Source organism: Rhinolophus sinicus, linkage group LG09 (assembly GCF_036562045.2).
Source record: "Rhinolophus sinicus isolate RSC01 linkage group LG09, ASM3656204v1, whole genome shotgun sequence".
Lineage (NCBI taxonomy): Eukaryota > Metazoa > Chordata > Mammalia > Chiroptera > Rhinolophidae > Rhinolophus > Rhinolophus sinicus.
This window is the reverse complement of record NC_133758.1, coordinates 23,057,403-23,072,264: the sequence shown is the minus strand read 5'-3', so window position 1 is coordinate 23,072,264 and position 14,862 is coordinate 23,057,403. Positions and strand designations below refer to the sequence as shown.

The 14,862-nt window shown below is 40.7% G+C and overlaps 1 protein-coding gene across 2 annotated transcripts in view; it reads left to right on the top strand.

Moving 5' to 3' along the window:
• SETBP1 (SET binding protein 1) overlaps positions 1-14,862 on the top strand; it is a 346,614-nt gene that overhangs the window by 320,487 nt on the left and 11,265 nt on the right. The gene's annotated exons all lie outside the window — the stretch shown is intronic.

Sequence of the window (14,862 nt, the reverse complement as noted above, 5' to 3'; positions counted from 1 at the left end):
TACAAAATCTCTGTGAGGTAAATACTTGTATCTTCATTTCAGGAGACGAAGCTAAGAGTAGAGGAACTTGCCCCAGGAACCTGTGGGCAGTCAGGATTCCAATTCAAGACCTAAACCCATGCTCCCAACCACTGCATTTCAAAACACCTCCCTTGTTCCCCAGGGTTTGGAGACAGTACCAGAGTTTGCCTGAGGCCTTGATTCATTCGACCCCCATGATGTCATGAATTCCTCAATAGTCACAAGACTTCTCACTGGCAGTTGATGAAATATAAATTTTTTATTCTGACATCCCAAATGCTCTGCCTTCCTCCACGCTCCACATAATCTCTCACCAGCCCCCACTTTGCCACATTCATCCCTACAGCCAGGAAGGCAGGCCTTGGACTTGGCTTCACACCTTTCTTTGAGGACAAGCTCCCTCAATTCCTGTTCACATCTCACCAATCTTCAAGGCCCAGCCAGTTACACCTCCTTCCAATACCTGTAGCACCCAGTGTCTCTCCCATGGCCTCACACCTGCTTGTAAGCTACATAAGAAATGTCTTCTATTTAACTTTTTCCTCATAACAGAATTAATTGTACATACTTCCAAGGTAGAATCTATGATTTAGGTTCTTGCTCTCTTCATGGCACACAGAACGATGGCCAATTCCATAAACATTTATTCAATTAATGTACTGGTAATTGGTAAGCATATTGTAGTATTTCGAAATGCCTATTATGACTGGAAGCCCAAGAAGAGATGCATTACTGATATTCAATCCAAACTCATCTTCTAATTCAGCGGGTTGCTTTGAGCGGAGAACTCAACTTGTCTGCGTACCTACCTCTTTCATGGAAATTATCGGTAATTAGAAAATGAGCTTAATTGAAATAACAGAAAGAAAGAATTGGGAGGATACTTGCTACAGTGAGTGCAGCAAAATATTAGTAGGTGTTTTGTGGTAAAAGATGTTTTCATAGTTAAACGAGTTTAGTGAAGCTGCTTTACACCTGCCCCTTCCTGCAGGGTGATTCAGAGCCTTCAAATGACCAGTGTTCGTTGTGAGGTTCCAGGAGGGAGACACACAGAATTTCACAATCTTATTTGACCACACAGAACCCATTTTTCTGGAACTAGCTCTTAACATCTCCGTGGAAATGGTATTCCCTCCAGCCATTTGGGAAATCTTGCTCTGAAGGAATGGGATCATCTCTCAAATATGATCATAAATCTTTACATCTTTGACATGCTAACTGTGAAATGAAAAGGTTTGGGTGGAAGTGCTGGGTAAATAATGCCAGCGATGACTACAAGAAGAGGTCAGAGGAGGGCACCTCACAGAGGAATGGGGAGGACGCCACCCCCAAGGCTCTTTGGATCAGCAGCTCCTTGTGGGAGGGCGTGCAGGCAGAGCGAGCAATATGGACAGAGTCCTGGAAGTGGGAATGGGTGCCATGCCTGGAACTCAGGGAAGCCATCACTTGGCTGGAGTGAAAGATTTGGGCCGCAGTCTGCACTACCCACCCAGAAAATTGCTTATTCGACCTTGTCAGTTAAGCTCTGGAGACCTCCCTTTATGGATTTAGAAATTGGCCTGCATGTTTCTGCCTGTGCTTGCCAAGCACAGATATTTCCCAGGGGCAAAAGACAGGTGGTTCCCCATTTTCTTCCCCCTGAACTCTTTCCATTCAATGTAAGAGAACTCATTCTTGGTATCCCCACCTTCCATGGGCTTGCCTCCTCTATTTGCATTTAATAATTTACAAATATGCCAAACAGGCACAGAAATGGGTGGGTATTAAACTTTTAAACCTGCCTCTCTGGTAATCAGAGCTGAACGAAAGCTCTCCTGTTTCAGGATGCAGGAATGAGCTATTTATTTTTGGCAGTGCTAAATTGAGACCCTCATGAGAGTTTCAGATTTGGTCCATTTCTGGGTCTCAGGCCACTGAGCAGGACTTTTGGGGGAAAACAAACGAGAGATCTACCACAAGTGTTGCAGGCCAGACCTTCCTGAGATTCTGCTCCCCACAGATACACAGCTTCCCATAAACCAGAGAGAGATAGCGTACCTCAGGCTGGGCGCCTGTCCAATGCCCTATTTCACACGTGATTCAGAGATTGGCCTGAGGTCATACAATTGGACTGGAACCCAATTTCTTCATTTACCTCCTGGTTTCCAGTGAAATCTCACTTCTGTCATAGGCCCAACATTACAAACAGCAGATTTCTTTCTCCCTAGCTATGGACTCCACTTCTTTCAGAGAATAGTGAGTGAAACTCATAATTTGATGGAGTGGGTAACTTTAACAATGTCAAGCACACAGTAGGCAGTTAATAAATCACTTCTGATTTCTATTTTATTCAATTGGGTGCTTGTGCATTAATTATTCTTTTTGTTTTCTTTAAAATCAGTCCCCTTATTCATCTCTCCCTGTAAGCAGGGTAATTTAGAATTACTTCTGGCTATATACAGAAATCAACTTATTTTTCAATAGGTCTACATTTTTAAAGAATGGTTTTGAAAACCCAGACAAGTGGGGGGTGGGGTGGCAGGGGGAAGAAAGGAAGCCAGTAAAACTTAGTGGCTTATCGAACAAAATTAATTTAAGAAATGTATGGAGATAAACAATACTGAAATAATTCTATTAATTAGGAATCCTTTTCATTTAAAAATAGTGGATGCTGAAGTGTCTAGTACAGTTCCTAACACATAGTAGATGCTGAGTAAATAATCACTGAGTGAAATGAATGGTTGGGAGGCAGTGGCTGCTGCCGATACAGCACCAAACGTGGTAGGAGGCATCTGAGCAAAGCATGCTCCGTCTTGCAACTGCCTGCAATCACATGGAAAACACTTGACAGACATGTGGTCGGCTGTTGATAAATAGTTGCCAAATAAATAATCGTTCTATAGTCCTAGCAGTACTTTTTCAAACAGGTGATCTTTGGCAAAAGAAAAAAAGGAAACATTTCCCATTTTATTTTATGAACAGGAGTAATGAAGGCGGGTGAGAGGTTTAAAAACATGTCTTTTCTAGCTCCTGTGTGATGTGTGTGTGGTGTGTGTGTGTGTGTGTGTGTGTGTGTGTGTGTGTTTTGTTTAAGAGACAATTTTTTAGCTTCTCAGAGTCTGGGAGGCATGCTGATTATGAAGTAATTGATTTGGAGTAGGAGGTGGAATCGGATCGCGGGGAAGGGTGGCCAGACTGAGAACATGTCATTGTGCGAGCTGCTGGGGGAAAGCGATGGCCATGGCTGCCATGGTACTCAAGCAGGTCAGCCCTCATGATCAAACTGCTCAATAGCTATTGATCAGCTGCAGTCCCCTGGCATTAGAATGAGGTCGGATTCAGGGAGCAGTGCCTCGTCATTATGAGTCATTAGGGCTAATGCAGTCAAAGCTTCAATAAAGTTTCTGCAAAGTGACACATAATTTGAAATAACTTCTATTGCTGTCCCAATAATAATTTAATAACCATACCAGACAATCCAGACCTGAATGGGTCAGGCCAATTTTTCTGATCATCTATCTCTATGTTAAACTACCTTCTCAGGAGGTCATACAATGCATAGAGAATTCATGATTTTACTACTGAAACAGACCCCTCCCCCCACTTTGTAGTATTTAAGATGAGACTAGACTGCTAAGTAGACTACAGATTTTGTAGGAACTCAGTAAAACACAAAGAAAACAATCTCTAGGGTTCTGCTCCTGAAAGTCTAGAGTAGGAATGAGGGAAAAACAAGCAGGCATATCCTTCTTGTTTTCTCTCTGTGTCCATCTCTCTGCCTCTCTCTCTCTCTCTCACACACACACACACACATGCACACATGCACACCCCCCCAATACTCTCTGATCTTAAATCCAAGGAGAAAAAAAGACACATATCAGGGTTGCTATCACCAAATCTCAACTGCTCAAGGTATAGCCCAGTTAGAGATAACAGAGGGAAGCAGAGGGAGCACAGCGCTTAGTTTGTATCTGTTTTGTATCTGGGCTAATCCATTATTCTCTTACATTAGATGATCTGCCTTGTTTAAAACTACCAGAGCCTATGAGTAAGTGAACACATTTACATTTCACAAGTCTATTAAATTTTTAGACATTTTTCTCTGAAGACAAGGAGTGGTATTAGGTAAACCATTTAGTTGTTAAGCAAACTGTCAGCCCAATTGGAACTGACTGATGTCTGTAATCAAGATGCAAAACCTTAAACTTGGAAAATGGCCTTTACGGATGAAAGAATGGATGCTTCATTCTAATGGACTCAGAATGAAACCCGGTAGTCTAGTAGCTGGAGCAAAATGATGGTGAAAATTGCCTCTAACTCCCAAATTCTTGGATCCCGAACTTTTCTCATAAGCAGCTGCCATCTGTGGAGAGGGGCCCAGAATAATGAAATTATATCCAGGTGCAAAAAGCAAAGAGCAGGAATTTAAGAATTATAAAATTATTTATTTCACTTGCTTTTTGTCCTATGTGGAATCATGAGCTGAAACTCCTAACCAAAATAACAGGTCACTTCAGCCAAAAGTCTAGTCTTTCAAAAGAACCTAAAGGGAGCAAATAAATGTGCAAGTTAATAGGATTTGGAACATCCAAGGGCCATAAGTATACAAGTTGAAGGAGTCTTAGAATTGTAAAATAAATGCCTACAAGTCCAGACTAATCACTTAAAATATACAGAAAATACTAAAAATCATCATCATCATCTAGAGAAAATAAAACTGTATTTTAGAAACAAAGCTTTCACGTTGTCTGAAAAGTGCTACTTTCGGGCCTATTTTCAAGCAGCACAGAATAAGTCTGTTTGCCTAGAGAGCTCTTCTGAAGGTGAGGCTCCTAAAAAGCCCCCTGTCCTCGGCTGTACACCATGAATACACCCAGCAGGGTTGGAAGCTTCTTTGCTTCCCTGAAGATCCCATCATACCAAAGGCTTTCAGAAAAACCTCCAAAAAGTCTTCTGATTTTTGTCCCAAAAGGACGAAATCAGCTCTTCCCTGATTTAATCTGGAAATCCTAACGCAGCTCAGCTGACCCCATGGCCACGGCTGTAAACATCCAGAGAAGCATCAGACTCTCCAGACTCTCTGGCTTTTGCCTCTGCTCCACCCCCATCTCCTAGGCAATGTCAGTCAGCACCAGACTTTTTGGAATCCCCACTGTCAGAGTGTAATTTTCAAAAAACGATAAACCCACGTCAAAGATGCATAGAACTTTTTGATGAGGAAACCAACATGGTGGTAGAGCTGATTCAAAGAACAAGTGGAGAAACAGAGCATTATAGGAGTGTAGGCGTCAGAGAAAGAACACCGAGCAAGATTGTCCTAATAGGCAATAACACCATAATCTCTGAGCTTTTCTACTGGCCAGAAATCATTTGCATCTTTTTCTGGGCAAATACCTACTAGTTAATCGTATTACCAGGCAGAGTCTGGGCCTTTTAATCAGTAATGGTTAGTGAATCCAACAAGGGTACATTTCCCTGGATAATTAATAATCACCAGGCAGGCCTGTAAAACGATACCCTCGGACTCCAAGAGAACATCCACCCTTCCATTTGTTTCTAAGTTTTGGCTCATTTTTCTTAACACCACACATAGGCCACGCAATGCTCTAGTTGAATACGTGTGTTCTTGGCTTCAGATCTCCTGCATTGAAATCTCAGGACTGCACTTACCAGCTGGATGACCTCACACCTCAGTGTTTACATCTGTAAAATGGGAGAGAGCATACCACCTAGTGTAGAAGATTGTGCTGCAGAATAAATGAGATAATCGTTGTGAAAAATCTTAACAGGGTGCCTGGCACATAGGAAGAGTTCGGCAAATGAATACTATCGTTGCCGCTGCTACTGTTGTTGATATTGTTTTTGCTATTTCTACTTCCCACTCTGGAATGTTCCTCCCTCCCACACCTACCCTTCAAACCATCTGGATGGCTAATTCATGATTATTCTTTAAGACCCAGCATAGCCTCCTTTAATTCTGAGAAGGCCTCCCTCGTACCCACTTTGAGAACCAGGCCATGGCCAATTTAGATACCGCCGCCTCGGAGCTGCATAGCTTCCTCTAAGCCCATAGATCATTGATCTCTACATTTAATAGTGTCTATGTTCATGCCTGTGTCCCAGCTGGACTGTCCACTCTCCTATTGGCAGACTTTGTTCAACTTTGAAAGCCCAGTCCATAGCACTGAGGTGGGCGAGCAATATACAATCATTAAATATTGATGAAAATACTTTGAACAAGAGTTTGCTGCACAAAACCATCTGACACATGAAAAGACATATTGTAGCATTATATCCATTAAAGTTGAGAGGCAGTGATGTGACTTTATTTTCCACATCAGCACCAGCAAACAGCAAACCGTCCTGGGAATGTTCAGCATGGGAAAAAACCTGAGAGGGACCTCGGGAGCCTGCAGAATCCTTTTTGCACTCATGGCAGACCAGCTCCTGGCTAATCCACCAGGATATCCTGGGGGAAGATTATTGTCAAGTGAAAAGAGTCAGCCTATATGGCATGGCATGTGCAGTACCTGGGTGTGGGTTTATTTCAAGAAGGAGGAACTTGTGTCTCTCTTCACTCGGAAGTTCTGTGGGATTTTCAGGATGAGCCACTCAGTGGAAGGCTGGAGATGACATCGGCCTAGGCTGTTCTTTATATTATATGTGATCGTCTTGCCTTGTGGCTGGAGTATTGGTTTCCTGAGGGCAGCGACCATTTCCCGTTTAGGTTTTGTTTAATTCAATTAAGTACTGAGCCTCACATGAGTTCCTGGAACCTTGGGTGATATGGGATGGTAAGAAGAGAAGCCAAAGCCCGGAGCACTGCTGTTACACAACCTGTCGTCGTATTTGAATGTCAAGAACCCCACACAGTGTTGGATGCATCGTAGATACTCAATGAACATGTCTAGACTTGATTTATCTAATTTTTTCTCCCCAGAATTCAGATTTTAGGGAAGACAGAAGGTTTAATGACAGGTTTGAAGGTTTGTTTCTGTGAGAAGTTTAACTCGCTTTAGCTTCTCAGAATTCTTCCTACAGATTATGCTCCTAACCGTCTCTTGCCACAGCCAGACCCTCTTAAAAACAGAGTAATGATAATAATACATTTTATCTTCTTCCCAGTGATAGTATCATTCACACCTCCATTGAAGCCCAGTGGGAGGTTTGGCTGTGAGGTACCATGCTCAGGGGGAGTCAGGTGCGATTATTGTAATGAGGACTCCGGGCTCAGGCGAAATGTGGGAAAGAAAACCTCCCATACGTGAAGCGATTTCTATTAAGATACTCATTTTATATCAACTATTCTTTATAAATGGGAAAGAATGAAAGGAGGCTCATCCAGGTGCAGATTTTATGCAGCCAAGAATGAAAGGGCAGAAATATTTTATGCTCAGTTGTGAGATCGTGGTGAGCCTGCCTCGTTCACGGGCTCTTTCCATTTCCAGAAGACTAATTAGATTGTTGGTTTTAATGGTGGCGAGATAATTTAGTGGCAACTGAAAGCAACTGTGTTAATGAGAAGGGGGGACCATGCTTTGGGTTTCCTGTAATTAATGGAGAGTTTTTAAAAAACTTATTGGTTCCAGTGAAGTTGGCATACTGAGCCCAGCTGTTGAGAAGCGGGGCAAGGTCTTTCCTGCTCATTGCTGCAGAAATGGCCTTAGGCAACTTGGCAGAACTGTGTAATGACTGTCATTAAGAATGATCTTTAGTGGTCCAGGCAGGCTGTAGTCAGTCTAAGAGAGAGGAAAGACAGAGAAAGAGGGACAGAGAGAAAGGATGCAGTGGAGAGAGAATAGAGTAAGGATTGAGAGACAGCTATGACAACTCAACAGACAGACAGACAGCAATAACATTCACCATCGGCCCTTCATTCTACCCCTGTGAGCTACTAGAGTCATACCAGAGTATCCTCCCAGAAGGTCTCCTTCTCCTGGTGCTTAAACTGGAATTGACTATGTAAGACTGGATTGGAATAGACTAGAAGGGACCTCTGCAAATCCCTTTGTGCTGCAGATGAGGAAATTAAGCCCAGAGAGGAGAACTGAATTAAAATACTCCCTGACTAGGAATTAGGAAACCTGGAAACTTTCTGGCTACCATACAAATGTATAGTGGAAACTGGATTTGGATCAGTGTTACTGTACCTCCTGCAGTAATTATTCATCCCCTTAGGTAAGCCTCTGAGTCTAATTGAGACCTCTGAGTCTCGGTTTTCTCATCAGAGAAATGGGAAAAATAATGTCTGCCCTTTAGGCAGTGGTGAGAAAGAAAAGAACTTGCAGATCAAAACACCAATCACATATTCAAAACAATATATCACTTTTATGACTCCTCTTATGTCAAAAATGGAGTCATGTCATGTTACTTGTGTGATTCATCGTGTTAAGTCATAATTTAGTCATGTTAAGACTCAGGTCACAACATCCATTAACTATCTTCACAAGTTTTAGCCTCACTCCACCCTCCAAACATCCTTATCGTAGGGCACAAAAGCCCCCAACCCGTAAGGGTATTAACTGCTCCACGGAGCTCATCTTGCTGGAACTTCTACAAGTCTTTGTTAGAAATTGTCAAACATTTTTAAGTACCTGTCACGTTGATACTTGTAAGTATAAGATTAGACCTGCCCTAGGGAAACTTTTATACCATTTGGGAAGGCCTGATTCCAGAAAATGAGGTGACCAAATAATATTTTAAAAATGAATAGATTTAATAATAATCTCTGATACTAACAGAGCAATAATTTAGCAATTGACAAGTCCTCAATTTCCAACTGAAAGGTATGGAGGGAGTTCAGAGGACAATGAGAGGATCTGGGAAAAGAAGAGTTAAGATGGCCTTCTAAGGATGAATCGAGTTCAATAAGCAGAAAAGCAGGAGAGACATCATCTCTGAGATAGGCGTGTATGTGGAAATAATAACAAAAGAGGCGGGAAGAGAGGTGTAGGGTAAGAACATGGTCTTCCTGAAATTCTAGAATCAGGTATGGTGACCATTCTGAAGGGCAGTGATAAAATGGCAGCCATGGGCCAATAGCCTGTCCACAGTTATATTTTGATTGGCCTACAGATGGTTATACGTTTTTAAAACATGAATAAGCATCTTGTAAACGTCAGAAGATTTACATAATAATCAAGATTTCTGGCTTTTTGAAACTCACACTGTCTTATAACTTTGGGCTCATTGCTACCTAGTAACAACTGATTGATGCAGAATATTTGCCCATTTAGACGAGCCATATTCTCTTCAGTTTCCCAAGTCCTCCCCCATACCCCTCGACCTTCCTTCATAATCCAGACAAACTTCACTCATTATATTGTCTGTCTGGCTCCCTGTGGGAAACCATTAAAAGAATTTGAACCAGAGAAAGCAACAGGATCCAAACAATGTACAGGAATTCATCATCTAGCAGAAATAACATGAATAATCTGTAGTAATGTCTTGTGTTATTTAATTACGGAATTTGGGGTTGGAAGAGCCCTTAGAGATTGTGAAATTGAGAGAAATTTGGCACTCTAATGCAGTCAACAATAGAAAATTAACAGGGAAACCCAGGTTTTCTCACTCCTTAGCTAGCTCCGTCTTCTTGAGGAAATGTGGTATGAAACTGGCTTTGAAATAGGGCAGCCCTTGCTTGAATTCTTGAGTCCATGTCCTCTTAGATGTGTACCCTTGGAAAACTAATTTAACCTCTGAGTTCTCAGTTTTCACCTCTGTACTATAGAGATAGTAATGTCCTCATGTGGTTGCTATCACAATTAAATGAGGGAATATGTGAAATGCTGCAGACTGCACTATAGATTCTCCAGAAATGTTGGTTTCTCCTCTTTCCTTAGTTTCAAATGAAAGCAGGAACGATGTATTCCAGTTATCTTGTATAGTCTATGGTACAGTACAAAGAGTGGATGTTACAAAAATAATCGTCGAGTAAATGAGTGATGGAAAAACCATGTGCACCAACCCTAGCAAAGAATAAAAGTCCTTTTTCTCCCCTCTCCCCGACTCAGGACTCCTAAAATGTGACATCTGTTATTTTTATGTCATTTGTAACTACTCTGTTGGTTTGTTTTATGAGGTCTGCTTTTGAAGCATACACAGGGAGGGAGCGGGGCTGCTTCCACCTCTCTGAGTTTCTCACCTGTTGAAGAATCCTCGTCCCCAGGAATTGTTAACATGTTTCCTTGATTCCTCTTTAAACTAAGAGAGACCAAATAGCTTTCATACAATACGAGGAAATGTGAGTTTGTGCTACCAGTGGACAGGTTCAAAAGACAGAGCGAAGGTACTGATGGAGGGAATTTCCACTGTGCACTGACCCCAGCAATGCTTGTGAACACCCTGTGTGGCCTGGACCCAGGGCTTGCCCCATAAAGATGACAGAGTTCAGAACAAAAGAGGGTAAGCCTCATATTAGCTTTAAATTCAGCAGGGGATCCAGACCAGCCTCAAGCAGTGTCCCTGGGTCGCTAGAGTTTCAATGTTCAAAAACACTCCTCTAAAGGACTTTCATGTCCTCTGATACCTGAAAATATTTTGAGATGATTTTCCTTATTTTGAATTCCAGTTTAGTTAGTGCCTAAATAGCCACAATCCTGGTCTTTCTCTCGTGCAAGTTGCCAGAGTTAAGTGATTTGGGCTTACATATGGAAAGTTCATTTTGTTGTGTAATTAATGGGAAGCAGACTTTGGGAAGCTGATGGTCCAGGCCCTTATTTATATGAGAGCATATGTCTGTGTTTTGTTTATGACTCACTCTCTTACTCCACGCATTGTAACTTGGGTTTGTTTATACTAACTTTTCCTAGAATCCCAGCCACATGGTATATGAGCCAATAATTTATGGTCTCTAAAAGGGAAAGATGATGAATGAGCTTTTTCCTGTTAAATTGTCAAATCTTAAATTGAGGAAGGAGTATTTGCTGCCTTGAGTCTGCCCAAGCTTCTATATGGGGAAAAAAAGAAGGAAAACAATAACTTAAAAAAAAAACAAAACTACTTGTATAGTTCTCAGAACTTGAATGTATAGATATTTGCCAAGAGAGCATATGATCACTCCTCCACAAGAAACCATTATAATTCTGATCCAAATGTTCAGCAATGAAAAGACCATTCATAATCTCACTCTCCCTCTCTCATCCCCCCCTCTCCTGCCTCTTGTGCACGTTTTTGGTGTTAGATAATTAATATGTAATATATACATGTCTCCGTTATCCAGGGGACCCATGGTTTTAATCAATCTGCGGGATTAAATGTTCAAGCTGGTTTTCTTAATGGAACTTAATAAGTTCCAAACTTGCTTTTGTCATTGAAATGCCACTTCTCCTACAGAGTGGTTTGGATATCAGTCTATATTTCACGGTACTTCCGTGCTTTTGGTCATAGCTTAGATACTCCCAACAGTTAATGGAGCTCTGAGGAGAGTAGGGAACAGCTGAAATATGTGAGGATCTAATTTAATTTACAGTGATTTGGATCCCCTTCCATAAATCCTTCCATATTTCACACACAGACTTTAAAAAATAGATGTTAAGCTTTGGTTTAGGTCAAGTCACGTAGATTGATTTCAGTTCAAGGAAGTCAGCTGAGTTCTGTGCTGGTCACAGAATCGAATGCCCAGCGCATGCCTGGCACAAAGTGGGGCTCAATCAATATCTGCTCCAAGATCGAATAAGAATGGTTAAGACATGGTCTTCATCCCTTAAGAAAATACAATTTAAGAGGAGAGATAAATGTAGATTAATTTTATCATCTCAGTACATGACAGACTATGAAGTGTTACCAGAGAGATCCAAGCAACGTAGAGGGGACCAGAAAGATTCATGTTGAAATGAGAGTCCTTAGATGGCTTTTAAGAAGAGAATTGAACTGGAATTTTAAAGAGTGTGTAGAATGTATTGAAATAAAAATATCAATAAAAAGCTTTAAGACAAATTATCAACTGAATTCCAGTGGGAATTGGAAAGCACTGCAACCATACCTACCGTCTTTCCCCGACAAATAAGACCTAACCGGAAAATAAGCCCTAGCATGATTTTTCACAATGACATCCCCTGAATATAAGCCCTAATGCATCTTTTGGATCAAAAATTAATATAAGACCCCGTCTTATTTTCAGGGAAACACGGTAGTGTTGTTTGGTTTTGTTTTCGTCTCTTTCTTTCTCACTAAGGCAGGAGAATTGCCTCTAGATGAAAGGAAAATGTAAGACCTTTTTTCCCCCAATCCAACATCAGATGCAATATCCTTTTTGACAGAAATAATAGAGTCGGGCACCCACCTGTAGGCTATGCAAAGTTATTATTTCTGTGGTACATCCATCATCTACTAACCAGACACAAAAATATGTGAAAGTGTAAAGCAATGGCTATCCATTGCTTATTGTTTTTAGGAAGAATGCAGGGATACCTTGCTGTATAAATTGAAATGTTTTTCTTTGAAATGTTCAGTAAAGAGAAAATGAGTAGCATGCATTTGAGTACTTGAATCATGCCCAGAAGGAGTTAAAGGGACAGTCATTAACTTTGAGAGCATTTAAACCATATAGAAATCCCTACAAATCTGGACACTTGTTGAGAAACGAAATTAAGATTCGAAACTTTCACAACAGACTAGAACACTAAACTAAAACCAATAAAAATTAAACTTTGCAGATTTAAAAGGAAGGTTTGTATTTAAGCTCAAAAACCAATTCCACATAGCAATGGCCAGTTTGGGTGGCAGTTTATATGAAAGCGTTGAAGGGAGTTAATTGAGCTTCCATTTACTATGAGCCAACAGTTTGTTGGTGCTGCAAAAAAGAAAAAAAAAAAGTAACAGGTTATTGTTTTGTTTTGCTGTTTAATGTAGCCTTATTATTAGACGTGTCGGGCCTTGATCGCAGAAATTAATCAACCCAATTTTTCTTCGCTAATTACTTCATACTTGGAAAATCAGTCCAATTCTGGGCACCAAAGTTTAAGATGAGATTTGGTAGATGATAAACTCTCCAGAGGAGAGTGATCAAAATGGAATATAGTCTAGAATTCATTTCATTTAAAACATAGATGAAGGAATCAAGGATGTCTTACCTAGAACAGAGAAAAGACTTGGAGCTGAGTGACTTTTTATAGAATTACATGTATCTAGAAGTAAGGTTCCTACCAAGAATTTAAGAAATTTGTCTGGAAGCACAGAACTGAGGGGTGAAAAGTCAAGACGAGAACCTCATTCTTCTCAGGTCCCAGTCAATATGCGTTCTATTAGACTGAGTATTTAAATAAACAAATGCAATTATTAAGACTAGGCAAAAAAAAAAACAAAAAAAAAAACATGGCTGTCTAACATTTGATGTAATTCTTGAAGTTCTAGTGTGGTCAACAAGGATTTATTTCATCCCAGCCTCAATGTTAAAATTGTAAACATTTTCATAAGATCATGTTTGTTATATTATTCTTTGTTCTTCCCTGTTCTTCTGGTTTTTGTTTTGGGTTTCAAAATTTAAAAATGAGACAGGAAATCTCTCACAAATATGAATATGATCTCCAATAGGTAGACTATTATATAAGGGGCGGTATTTATGGTTAAGAATACAGCTATGCCATGTTTGAAGGGAAAGAAAAAAGAACTATAAAGAGCCCTTTGAGAGGGTGCGACCACCCCCGCCATGTGACCACCTGGCATGCTGTGAGACTCAACAGATGTAGCGTCAAACTTTTTGGCATCAGCTACATTTCGATCTAGCCTTTCACATTGTCTAGTCAGTCTGCTGGGTCCTGAGCCACACGCAACATACAAAAGCCAAGGTTGACTGAAACAGACTAGGGCTAAATGGCCCTACTATTCCTCCGTTTCTGAGTGCAGCGACTCACAATTCACTCTTCTCCAAACGCCTAGGAAGCCACTCTGACCCTATTAAGTTTCACCCTGGAAAAACTCCTAGACTTAAAAGACTCTTCTGTAGACCCATCCTGGGTCATTCCTGTTCATGAGTACATACAGTATGCCTTATAGGCAGCTGCAATCTCCTCTGTTGCTAATTCTCTGATCTCGGAGCTCTTTCCCTTCACCTAACTTTCCCAGGCCTGCCAAAGTCCTGGTTACCTTCTTTAGAGGTTCCCTGAGCAACCTAGCAGTGCTCCTATTTGGCTCAGGCTCTCTCTGGAGACAAATTACCGCTGCCTTTATCTGTCCAAAGTCACCAGTGGTTTGTCCAAAACCCAGCTCATGAAATGACGGGTATTATTTCCCTGTAGTCAGAGAAGTCAGGGATTCTGAAAACCTAGGGTCCAGGACCTCAGAACTGCCTAAGCAAATAAAGGAGGTGCCTCAAATCCCATTCCAGAAGATCTCCATGGATAGGACACTCATGTGACTGCCTTAGATTTGCATGCAATTCAATTAAAGGTGCTCTGGGGAATATAAAGATTAATGATATCCAGGCTTTCGTCTCTAGGAGCTTGCAATCTGAAACAATCCAGCAGGAAATATTAATTAAGCATTTACTAGGAAAAAGGAACTGTTCTTTGTCATGAGGGGTAGGAAGAACACGTACGATCTGTCTTCAAGAAGCTTTAACACTTCTTAAGCCATGCACTCATGTAAAGTAAAGATTTTCTAGGATTAAATATTGACTGAATAAACTCTTCAGGAGCTTAGAAAAAGAAAGGAAAACTTTAAAGCAGTCCAAATTTTTGATCATGTGGTGATTTCCATAGCATTGTTTTGAACAGAATATGCAAATACATATTCAGATTATATGCATTCATCTTTTAAAATATTAAAAAGTTGAAATAAATATGAGATATATAATCTTAAAATAATTTTAAATAGCATTTAACTTTTTATTATTAAGGAAGCAAAAGCATTTTTACTGTCATC